The sequence below is a fragment of the Calidris pugnax genome, unplaced genomic scaffold (assembly GCF_001431845.1).
Source record: "Calidris pugnax isolate Ruff unplaced genomic scaffold, ASM143184v1 scaffold98, whole genome shotgun sequence".
Classification (NCBI taxonomy): Eukaryota; Metazoa; Chordata; class Aves; order Charadriiformes; family Scolopacidae; genus Calidris; species Calidris pugnax.
The window spans coordinates 979841-991737 of NW_015090829.1; positions in this window are offsets into that span (position 1 = coordinate 979841).

The window sequence follows — 11897 nt, forward strand, 5'->3', positions numbered from 1 at the left end:
ACGAGCGAGTCAGAGCCTGCTCCGGAGCTGCAGAAAACAATCCCTGGCCGCGAGATTTGTGTTCAAAGAGCAGGAATTTGGTGCCGTTGGGAGCAGCCGCAGATTGTGTGCAGCCAGGCACCACAGCTCTTGTGATAAACCCCTGCCCGAGGGGACAGATCTCTGTCTGTGGTGCCTGTGCCCATGGCCTCCCCTGCCTGTGCTCTCCCGATGGCCTCCCCACAGGCTGCTGTAGCCGGTCGCTCTCACGTGCCCACGGAGCTGCTTTGGCATCGGGGCTGCCTGCATCAGGGGTGAATTTGTTTTCCTCTCACTCACCGGTGCAGATCTCCTGCCAGCAATGAGGCTCCAAGCCTGTCTCTGCCCAGGCAGGGAAAATGGTCTGTAAAATACAAGGACATTTTTTACCAGTTTAAATATCTTTTGCCTTCCTTTTTTTTTTTCTTTTTTCAAACCCACCAGCATTGAATTGCCCATCATTTTTCCAGGCAGCAGTCCCTGAGGCCTTGCTGAACAGAGGAGGGCTCTTGTCCCCCAGCAAGACCCAAAAAGACTTGTCGAGATAACTCCGGGATTTGAAGCAGGGGATTAAACACATGGCTCCCAGAATTTGGGAGGCATGTGGAGCATGCTGCAAATGCTGGATTTTTGTAACTAGGTTTTTCTGCAGAACGGAGGGTAATGTCAGTTGAGCCCATAAACCAGTGAAATGGTTCACATTTGTATTTAAGTTGCCCTCTCTGATCTCTCTGAACCCAGCACCCCCCTGAGCAGGCCGTTTGGGGCAGGCTGCCCGCAGCCTCTGAAGCTCCGAGCACACGGAGCCCAGCGTGAAGCTTCTGCATTGGGTGCTGGGGATTTAGAAATGTGGGGACTTGAAAAAGCAGAACAAAAAGGAAAGGTGGAGTTTTTTTTCCCTTGCAGTGTGGAGAATTGGATTTTTAGTGAGGTGTAGGGTCTGACTTCAGAGAGAAAATAATCTATTGCCTGGATTATCGTTGATCTCTTGGATTAATAGAGGAAGGCCGGGGAAAGGCAAGTGCTCTTGAGAAAGCTCTTCTGAAGCTTTAGTGAGGTGGGGACTCGGAAGGGCAGGACACGGGTGCTGTGGGGCTCTGGGAGTGGGAGCCAAGGCTGGGAATGGTCAGCCCTGGGCCACGCTGGCGCGCAGGCAGGACCTTCCTCAGCCTGTCCTTGCTGCTTAGGGGGAGGTGGGCACATTTCTCCATGTCCAAGCTGTTGGCTTCAGCCTCTGCCTGTCCCCTCTCTGCCCCAGGCGAGGTGCAGCTGACCCGTCTGCACGTCCAGGCCCTGGTGGAAGCCGGGGTGAAGGCACGGGACATCGCTGTCATAGCCCCCTACAACCTCCAGGTGAGACCACCCGCTCCTGCCACCTCCTCTCTCTTCCCTCACGCTCTCAGGGGTGGATTCAAACCTTGATGTCTCTGGGAGTGATACCAGAACCTCCTCGGAGAGATGAAGGTGGAAGTCAGCAGGGCCAAATTGCATAATCAGAATTTGGGGCCAGCTTCTCCCCATTTCAGCAGCCTGAGGCCACGGAGGGAAGAGGTGTCCACTGGGCGTTTTCCCTCCCAGCCCCAGGCGTCAGTGCCTGAGCTTCGGGAGACCCCTGTGGGTCTGAGAGGGAGATACTTTACCAAAACAGTGCCATTTTAATCCTTTTGGCCTTGCACTTTTCTTTAGCAGATATCTATCCCATGTTTTCCAGGTGGACATGCTTAGAGAGGACCTTTGCCACAGGTACCCAGAGCTAGAAATTAAGTCAGTTGATGGTTTCCAGGGAAGAGAGAAGGAGGCAGTGATCCTGTCCCTCGTGAGATCCAACAGGAAAGGTGAGAGTTGGGGCTGGGGAATGAGATGGGAACTGTGGGACTGCTCCAAGGCTGCTCATCGTGCTGCCAAGTGCTGTGCTTTAATTGCAGTTCTGATGGGCCCCAGCACTTTGCTCTGAATGAATTTGCTGGCAAGAACCTTCCTTTTAAGGCCTTTTTTTTTTCCTAACAAAGGGATATATTTGCTGTGGCAGTTGCAGGGGAAGGCTCCTGTGGCAGCAGGCACAGAGGAAGCCAGGACTCCTTAGTTTGAAGCTTTCCTGGCTGTTGAGGCCTCAGAAATGGTTTAACCCGGGGTCCCAAGAATGGCAGGTGTGAGGGGAGCACCTCGTTCAGTGGAGTGCCGAGCACTTCCCGCAAGAGCTGAACATTTGGGAGGCTTGTTTCTTGGGTTTGGAGCCCATTTTGTGTCCCTTCCCCAAAGGAAGTGAGCAGGAGCCGGTGTTACAAGTCAGGCACAGAAAATGCTTCTTTTGGGAACAAAATCTAGAGCAGAAAATTGAGTTTTCTCTGCTATCAGCAGCTGCAGATAGTTAAGAGCTGGAAAGAAGCTGCTCCCTGGAGCCACGAGGCTCCTTCGACCGAGCCACTGGCCCATCTGAGAGGTGCTGAGGTGCCAGCTCGAGTGGGGGGTGACCCTCGTGAGCCCCCTCTCCCCGAGCGTGGGTCCCTGCCCCATCCAAACCCCCGGTGAGACACATCCCTGCCCCATCCAGACCCCTGGTGAGACACATCCCTGCCTGCGCTCCCGCTGCTGAGACTCTGGGTGTGCTGGGAGCGCTGATGTCTGGGAGGGAGAACAGGGGGAAGGAGGCAGGGAAGGAGGAGGTGCTTTTTTTTGGTGTTTTTTTTTTTTTTAAGAAAGCCTAGAGCAAGAACAGCAGCGCTGGGGGGAGAAAACGGAGGTGGGGGACAGGACTAAGAATAATCCTTATTCATGAGTGACTCACCCTTTTTGCTCAGTGGGAGCTGGTGTCCCCCGGCCCTTTCCCGTGCTCAGCTCGGGCACGGTGCAGGAATCACTTTTGCAGGAATCACGGGGGCACAAAGCAGCTTCTCCCAGTGTCTGGGCACGGCTCTGCTCTGCACGGGGCACAGGAGATGGTGTTAATGCCCTCTGAGACCCTGGAGAGAAAGCCATACCCCTTTTACAGCCGCATTTCTCGGCTCAGAGGTGGCCAGGGACCTCGGCCGGCAGGGCCTGTCCCTTCTGCGGCCAGTCCCGATGCAGCAGGAAACCCTCTGGCCGGGTGAGAGGAAGGACTGGTCCCTGCAGTCGGTGAAACCTCACCAGAGAAACTGGAAATGGTTCTCCAGGCTGCAGAGCACGGAGAGGGGATCGCCTGCACCCTCAAAGGCAGCTCAGACTAAACCCCTCAGCCCCGGCAGGGCAGAGCCAGAGCCGGGCTGGTCCCGCACCGGCCGAGACGTTCATTCCTTCCCCTCCTTATCCCCGGGAGCTGGGAGCTCAAGGCCGCCCACGCTGCCCCTCTGGCTGGCTGATCCTCACTGACTCATCCTGGCACTCGCCGGCTCCTACGGCTCCTCTCTGAGCAGAGAGCCAGGAGCAGAGCGAACCCTGCAGCGCCGCCTGAACGGGCCTTCCTCTCAGCCCCTTCAGGGTCTGGGGGCAGATGGGGGGAGCTGTGTGGGACGGGGGTACAGCTTTACCTGCAGGGGGGAGCTGTGTGGGACGGGGGTACAGCTTTACCTGCAGTCCCTCTTCTGTCACGGTGAGCCTCTCCGTGTTGCTCCGTACGGCGTTTGCTGCCAGGTCCCAGCCTGATCTTGTGTCATGGGCCACCCAGGAGAATGTTCCTCCTCTCCGTGCACCATCCGTCCTCCTCCCGGCCCGGGGAGCCCCGCTGGGAGCCCTCCTTCTGGCTTCAGGGGTGGAAAGATGGAGGTGACAGCATCAGTCAGGGGCCAGAGTCCAGTAAACACCAGTTCCCACCCTTCGGCCCAGCAACCCCTGAGTCCTTTGGGCCAAATCTGGACCTGGAGCCAGCCGAGAGCAGGTCCCTCAGCCCCCGGTCTCTCTCTCCCAGGTGAGGTGGGCTTTCTTGCCGAAGACCGGCGGATGAACGTAGCGGTGACCCGTGCCCGGCGCCACGTGGCCATCATCTGTGACACCCGCACCGTCAGCAGCCAGGCCTTCCTGAAGAGGCTGGTGGACTACTTCAGCCAGCATGGGGAGGTCCGCACGGCCTTCGAGTACCTCGACAGCATCGTGCCCCAAAACTACGCTCAGGAGGGCCGGGGAGAGCGGCAGCAGGGGACAAAGCTCCCTCCACCATCGGGCCCCAAGCCCCAGCCGCCCCCGGGGAGGAAACCCAAAGCAGGAGGAACCAAACCGGAGCGTCAGAAGCCAGAAGCGGCGCGTTCCTCCCCAGACACGAGCGGACCTGGGGGAGAGAGCCTGGGGAAGAAGGAGGATGCTGACAGGTTCAGGGCCATGCTGGTGGCCTTCCTGGAGAGCAGCGAGACGCGGCTGGATTTCCCCCCGGCCCTCAGTTCTCACGACCGGCTGCTGGTTCACCAAATGTCAGAGGAGTTGGGCCTGCAGCACCTCAGCAGCGGGGAGGGCAGGCTCCGGTTCATCAGCGTTCGCAAGAAAGAGCCTCCCCAGCCTTCGCCCCCCACCGCCGCTCCCCCCGGCAGGCAGCTCCCCCTTCCTCAGCATCCCAGCGGGGAAAATCCTGTCCCCGCCGAGCCCAGGGGACACAGCGAGGGCTCAGGGACAGTGGACCTGAAAACCCTGCACCTGGAGAGGGTTCAGAGGGAGAAAGCCCTGCGGGAGGAGGAGGTGAGGAAGGCTCAGGAGCCCAGAGCCGGCCCTCAGGGCAACAGCAGGAAAAAAGACAAAAGCGAAGCCAAAGGTAGGTCGCTCTCTTTGTAACCAGCACAATTAATGCTCTTCCCTGGATGCTTTTCAGGCCCCGTGGTTTTGCCCCCAGGCCTCGGGATCTGTGGAGCGTGGGATGCGGCTCCGGGAAAGCTCTGATGCTGGCACTGCAGGGATGTGAGAGCTGGCAGGAGCCTGCAGCAGGCGGCTGCAGCGCTGGGGAGAGGGCTTTGGGGGCCTGGAGGCATTTCTTAAGTTGAAAGAAAAGCCTTTGGGGACCCTTTCCCAAGAAGAGAGAGGCTGAGGAGTTAGATTGTAGGCTCCCAGACGTAGGCAGAGGAGCTGAGAGGGGTACCTGGCCCACATTGAAGGAGGTGGCTGCCTCCTAAATGTGGAGGCAGGGTAAGACAGAGCCAGGAGCTGCCAGACATGGTCCCTTCCTCTTCCTCAGTCCCCTCTGAGCCGAAGGAGGCACCCAGGCACGCTGCAGGTGGGAGCCTTGGGGTCCCAGTAGTGCCTTTGGGCATGGGGCAGAGTTTACTGGGGACTGAAACCCCAGTTGCTGCAAAGAGCGACTCCCTGGACGCAGCGAGGCTGTAGCTGGGGGTTGCCTGGGTTTATTCTCCAGGTCCAAGCAGGTGGTTAAATGGCCGGGTCTCTTCCCCTGCCTTCTCCCCAGGAAAGCCAGCGGTGAAGCCCGGAGCGGGCAGCGCGGCAGAGGAGGACATCGATGCTCTCATCTCTGCGGCCGTCAAAGCTGACAGCACCTGCGGCTTCCCCCGCTGCAAAGCCAGCGTCACAGCCCTGGGACAGCTCTGCCACCTCTGCAACAGGCGCTTCTGCCTCAGCCACCACGTCCCAGAGGTAAGCACAGGGCCGTGCAGCCTGTCTGGGGGCTGGAGAGGAGCAGGAGGTGCTGAGCAGCGTGGGTCTAACCTGGGAATTTCCCCATCCAGCTCCCCAGGCAGGATTTCCTCGGGAGGCGTTCCAGGCAGGACCCTCTGTCAGAGCTTTGGCTGGAGATGCAGGGGAAAGGGCTGCTGGGCACTAACACCTGGGCTCTGTCTTTATTCCCCTCTTGCTTTGTGCCCTTCTTCACCATTCTCTGGCATTTACACTCCCAGGTTGTGCAGATAAAGCACAGCAGAGGAGAAAGGAAGAGGCAGTGATTTGCTGGAGCCTGGACGCTCGATTCCCTCTGGAGCCTGGGGAGAAGTCAGGGCTGGAGCCAGCAGAGAGCAGTGCTGCTGTGGGCTGGGTAGTAATTAGGTGGTTCCTGAAGTGCTTTACTGGCTTGGAGCTGAGCAGCTCCATGGTCTGCAGCCTCAGTGTTGGCTCCCTTGTGCACCTGGGTGATACCTTCCTCCTCCTCCTCTCTGCTTGCTTGTGGTGGAGGACCCTGGAGTAGGCATCTCGGCAGCCCTGCACCATCCTCTAGCTCTAGGCAATCCTGCTTCAGCAGGGGAGTTGGACTAGATGATCGCTATGGTCCCTTCCAACTCTAGAAATTCAGTGAAATTCAGTGAAATCCTGCACCTCCGTGGGAGCAGCAGTGTGATGGTCACTGAACCAGCAGCTTTACATTGGACAGTAGGAACAATTTCTTCACCAAAAGGGCTGTTAAGCCTTGGCAGAGGCTGCCCGGGGCAGTGATGGAGTTGTCGTCCCTGGAGGGATTTAAAAGCTGGCCAGACGTGGTGCTGAGGGACGTGGGTTTGTCACTGTTGGGTTGATGGTTGGACTCGATGGTCTGAAAGGTCTCTTCCAACCCAAACAATCCTGTGATTCTGTTCCTTGCTGTTCTGCCAAAGCTGCCTGACAGCCCTTTCCTGCCCCGATCTGGGAAGGAAGGAAGCTGAGGTTAAACTGGCATCATCTCTTTGCTGGGGCGCAGAGAGAGGCAGGAGAGTTCAGGCCTCCAGGGCTGGCAGTGGGGTGCCCCATGGTATGGTGGCCTCGGGGATGGATGATTTTCCCTTCAGCTGCAGCCTCCTGCGCCCGTCGTCCCTCATCGTCCCTCATCCCGCGTCACCCAGGCATCGCTCTTCGCTGCAGGGAGCCTCCCGGAGCTTAGCAACGTTTAGTGAGCTGACCTATAAATCCTCGGCAGAGATTTTCCACTTGTCAAGTACTATCTGTTTCCATGGCAAAGAATAGTTGTATTTATGGTCATTCACAGTCCAGTTGGGATATAAATCTATATTTCCTGCAGAATGGCCTCTCCCCACTGAATTGTAATGAGAGCTCCAATGAGAAACCTCCAGTGGGAAGGATAAAAATCCACACCACTGAGTTTTTCTTGCTTTTTAGAGCTTATCCCTTTTTCCAGATGTTTTCAGGCTCGGTGTGAAATAGCCTGGACCCTCTTGCCCATCCCTGCCCCCTAAGGGGGGGCCAGCACGTACCTGAGCCATCTCAGTGGGGATGGAGCCTCTGTGTATGGAGGGTCCCTGGGCAGAAAGGGCTCATGCCCCTCTTTGGCAGCCCCCAGCTGCTGACCCCCCCTCCATCCAGCACTGCAGGATGTCCAACCTCTCCAGCACCCACTGCCTGCTTCTGAGCTGCTCCGGGGGGTCTCTTGGCTCCGGCTGGTTGAGATGGGCAGCAGGGTCAGAAAGCCCCCGTGCTGGCCAGGAGCCACGGGCTATTCCCAGCCCCTGCCCCGGGCTCAGCAGTGCTGCTGGGGACAGCAGGGTTTGTCACTGCCATCCTCACATCGGCTTGTGGGTCCTCAAAACATCAAATGACTTCAGGACGGACCAAGCAGAAGGGGTAAACTTCTAGGGTCTGGAATGTAGTGCTGGGGAGATGGTTCAGGGGATGCTGAGTGTGGCTCAACGCACCTTAAACAGGGGCTGGGCTTCAGCACGGGGGGTTTGGAGAAGGTCTGCCTGCACAAAATCAGCGTTATCAAGCTTTTTCTTACTCCAATACAGCAGACAGACTTAATTACACTCCAGCAGCAGCAATGTGGCTAAAAAGGTCCCTGCTTATTTCCCGACTCACCTTTCCAGTTTCTCTCCTTTCCCCCAGTCCCAGTTCCAGCAGGGAGCAGAACGGGCAGCTTGGCTCCAGCTCCAGCTCCAGCTCCCAGGCGGGAGCGCCGCGGCTGCGCAGATGCCGAGCTCCCCGGGGTCAGAGTTTTGGAAGGAAGCACTTAAACCCTCCACAAGGATGATTTACCTGCTGTGCAGGTTCCAGCAGGAGAGAAATCGCCTTTATATTTTGTTTCCTGGAAGAGGAGCTCTAAATTAGCAGGAGATGGTTTCAGGGGGGTGCAAAGCGGGTGGAATTCCAGGCTCTGGGAATAAAACGGCCGGATTCCCCGTTCCCAGTGTCCGTTCTCCCCGGGCAGGTCCACGGCTGCGGGGACAGGGCCCGGGCCCAGGCGCGGCAGAGGATCAGCCGGGAAGGGCTTCTCCATCCCGGGAGCGGCTCCAAGGACACGGCCCTGGACCCGGCCAGGAGAGCCCAGCTCCAGCGGCGCCTGGACAAGAAGCTGAGCGAGCTGACGGGCCAGAGGAAGGGCAAGAAGAGAGACAAGGAGAAGTGAAGGATCATGGATACTTCTCTTTTCAACCTGGACGTCACAGGTCAGACTACGCAAAGCGAAGATGCTGCTAAAGCTGCAGGGCCCTGGGGAGCCCGAGAGGGACACGGGTGCCCTGGGTTCTGGGGGGCAGACAGCTCGGAGCCAGCGGCCCAAAAAAACAGTCGCTGGGTCTCCCTAAACCACGGAGCCGAGGCGGAGGAGGGAGAGCAGCTTTATTTGTCCCAGTCATCCTTATTGACAGAGTGATGGATGTGCAGGGAGGCCAGAGAATGCCAGGAAGGACGGATATTAAACCACCTGAAGCAATGGGCTGTCGCTGTGACATTTCTGCTGCTACAGCAAAAAGATAAATGTCTGTGAGCGGGAACGGGGAGGAATCGGGAGCCCTAGCTGACCCTCTCCTGCAGGAGGATGGCTAAGGAAATGGGTGCTTCCAGCCCCGTTTTCCCAGCCCAGCGATGCTCCCGGCATCCTCCCTCCACCCATCTCCCACTGCCTGCCCATCCTCTTCTCCAGAGCCCCTCTCTATCCACCCACAGCCCTTAATTACACTCCAGCAGCAGCAATGTGGCTAAAAAGGTCCCTGCTTATTTCCCGACTCACCTTTCCAGTTTCTCTCCTTTCCCCCAGTCCCAGTTCCAGCAGGGAGCAGAACGGGCAGCTTGGCTCCAGCTCCAGCTCCAGCTCCCAGGCGGGAGCGCCGCGGCTGCGCAGATGCCGAGCTCCCCGGGGTCAGAGTTTTGGAAGGAAGCACTTAAACCCTCCACAAGGATGATTTACCTGCTCTGCAGGTTCCAGCAGGAGAGAAATCGCCTTTATATTTTGTTTCCTGGAAGAGGAGCTCTAAATTAGCAGGAGATGGTTTCAGGGGGGTGCAAAGCGGGTGGAATTCCAGGCTCTGGGAATAAAACGGCCGGATTCCCCGTTCCCAGTGTCCGTTCTCCCCGGGCAGGTCCACGGCTGCGGGGACAGGGCCCGGGCCCAGGCGCGGCAGAGGATCAGCCGGGAAGGGCTTCTCCATCCCGGGAGCGGCTCCAAGGACACGGCCCTGGACCCGGCCAGGAGAGCCCAGCTCCAGCGGCGCCTGGACAAGAAGCTGAGCGAGCTGACGGGCCAGAGGAAGGGCAAGAAGAGAGACAAGGAGAAGTGAAGGATCATGGATACTTCTCTTTTCAACCTGGACGTCACAGGTCAGACTACGCAAAGCGAAGATGCTGCTAAAGCTGCAGGGCCCTGGGGAGCCCGAGAGGGACACGGGTGCCCTGGGTTCTGGGGGGCAGACAGCTCGGAGCCAGCGGCCCAAAAAAACAGTCGCTGGGTCTCCCTAAACCACGGAGCCGAGGCGGAGGAGGGAGAGCAGCTTTATTTGTCCCAGTCATCCTTATTGACAGAGTGATGGATGTGCAGGGAGGCCAGAGAATGCCAGGAAGGACGGATATTAAACCACCTGAAGCAATGGGCTGTCGCTGTGACATTTCTGCTGCTACAGCAAAAAGATAAATGTCTGTGAGCGGGAACGGGGAGGAATCGGGAGCCCTAGCTGACCCTCTCCTGCAGGAGGATGGCTAAGGAAATGGGTGCTTCCAGCCCCGTTTTCCCAGCCCAGCGATGCTCCCGGCATCCTCCCTCCACCCATCTCCCACTGCCTGCCCATCCTCTTCTCCAGAGCCCCTCTCTATCCACCCACAGCCCCTGCCCCGAGGGGCACAGGGACCACCACCCCCTGAGCGACACCTCAAACAGCCAGTTTTTGTCCCCAGGGTGGCTCACGCCAGCCCCAGGATGAAGGAAAAGGTGCCGAGATGCCTCCAGAGAGGGATGGCTTGAGAGGGACACAATAAAAAGCCCCACACCACACACAGCCCATCATTCTGGGGCTGAACACCGCAGATCTTGCCCACCAGTGATTCCAGCACCCGTGGAAGGCTCTCATCTCACCTGGAGTTTGCAGGGGCTGAAGACAGCCAAGCGTGTCCATGTCTGTCTCGTCCCAAACACTAGATGAGGTAGCTCATAAGCAAATTCTCCCCAAATCTCAGTGCGTTAGTAGAAGCTGTGAACACCTTCACAAAAAAACCTTCCTCATCCTTCAATAAACCTCATCCTTCAAAACCCCCTCCATTTGCAGCCCTGGTCCCGGGCAAACCCGGTCTGAGCCATCCTTGGCTCGTGCCTGGGTCCCCACGGAGCGATGGCACCGGCTGGCACGGCAGCAGATGGGGCGTCAGGGCTCCTGGGGGGAAGGTGAGGAGAGGAAGGAGGAGGAGGAGGAGGGAACCTGTGCCTCGGTGAGCGGCTGGGTGTCTGCAGGGGAAGAGCCAGAGCAGGGGCTGCGGAGGAGGGGACGTGACAGAAATCGCAGCCTCCTCCCAAAAATGAAGGTGAGGCAGAGGAGAGGGATGAGCAGAAATAACTGCTGCCAGCTCAGGCACCACCTGGGGGTTACCCTAACCAGGGGCAGACGGCTCAGCCACGCTTCTTCTCCCTGCTCAGATCATTCAGACCAGCACAACCCCGACCGTGCGCACCCCACGGCTCCTGGCAGACACCCCCACATTTCCCTGTCAGCATCAACCGGCTCCTGGCAAACACCCCCACATTTCCCTGTCAGCATCCTCAGCCCCAGACACCCCCACATTTCCCCGTCAGCATCCTCAGGCAGAGGAAAGCCGAGGCTCTGGTGCGAGGGATGCATCCCCAGAGCAGCCTCTGCCTCCAGCCCGTGCCACGGGGAGCTCTCTCGGCAGAGGAAAGCTGAGGCTCTGGTGCGAGGGGAGCAGCCTCTGCCCTCCAGCCCGTGCCACGGGGAGCTCTCTCGGAGCCCTCCATCCAGAAAACGGGGTGGGCATCGGGTCCCCCCAAAACCCCAGACCTTTCCCAGGGGCTGGGCCGTGCTCAGGCCGGGAGCCCACGAGTAGACAGGATCCAAAGGGCTTTTTCCCCTCCCTTCCCCCTGAAACAGGAGTTGGGCTTAAAAATTACTCAATTAGGACTGGTCGATGTCTGCTGTGGTCACAGGGCCAGCACGTGCCCTTCTGCACCCAGATATTGGGAAAAACGAGTGAGTTTTGGGACGAGCGAGTCAGAGCCTGCTCCGGAGCTGCAGAAAACAATCCCTGGCCGCGAGATTTGTGTTCAAAGAGCAGGAATTTGGTGCCGTTGGGAGCAGCCCCAGGGTCTGTTCAGCCCCAAGCGGACCCCAATGGTGTGGGGGTGACTCGGCCGGGTCTCACTGGCTGGAAAACCACTCGGCAAGTCCAGAGCCTCCTGGGGTGGAAAAGCAGACCCCGATGGTGTGGGGGTGACTCGGTTGGGTCTCACTGTGGAAAACCACTCGGCAAGTCCAGAGCCTCCTCAGCCAGCAGAGACGGGCAGGGATCACCCTGCTTGAAACACGACGGAGGGAAAAAACATCTATAACAACAAAATCCTTTTCTGCTGTTATTTCTCCCTTTTTCCTTCTCCCTGGGAACGGTTCAGCCCCGGCACGCTCCAACCCAAATCCCTCTCCCAAACCCAACAGAGAAACCACACAGGCCGAGAGAAACCGCGCCGTGCCGGCACTTTATCAACCCCCTCTCCAGTTCCCCCCGTTTTGACCCAAAACCACCTTCCAATGAAACCCTCTCCCCCCCTCCCCGGGGGC